The sequence below is a fragment of the Penaeus monodon genome, chromosome 34 (assembly GCF_015228065.2).
Source record: "Penaeus monodon isolate SGIC_2016 chromosome 34, NSTDA_Pmon_1, whole genome shotgun sequence".
NCBI lineage: Eukaryota > Metazoa > Arthropoda > Malacostraca > Decapoda > Penaeidae > Penaeus > Penaeus monodon.
In genome coordinates this window covers 19,152,189-19,152,580 of record NC_051419.1, presented here as the reverse complement: position 1 = coordinate 19,152,580, position 392 = coordinate 19,152,189, and the positions used below count along the sequence as shown (strand labels likewise).

The window sequence follows — 392 nt, the reverse complement described above, 5'->3', positions numbered from 1 at the left end:
CAGAATTATCTTATTTTTTTCTGGTGATATATACCTTTTAATCATTTTGATGCCATTTATATTTCTAGCTAACAGATGTTGCTTTCACTCCACTAAGCCAAACTATGAACTTCCTCATTTTCCTTGTTGGCTATTTCCTTTTTTCTTTTCTTTCTGTGATAGCCTAACAATTTCTTTGACTGCGTTTAACACTTCTCATATTACGCACGAATAATTATCTTGAACTTCCTTATGGTAACTAACAGCATAAACTCTATTTTCCCCGCCTTGAAAGAAATCTAACCACGGAAAGCTCTTTCACTAATTCAAAATCTTTCTCGAGTGTTCGGATTTTTCGCTTGGCAAAATTTTGACTCCTTTTTGGGACTTTGATCTTGACCTCGACTCCTTGC

The 392-nt window shown here is 34.9% G+C and overlaps 1 protein-coding gene across 1 annotated transcript in view; it reads left to right on the top strand.

The window, feature by feature from the left end:
- The window catches only part of LOC119594629 (neprilysin-2-like), a 37,634-nt gene that overhangs the window by 18,962 nt on the left and 18,280 nt on the right, over nucleotides 1-392 (top strand). The window lies entirely within an intron of this gene.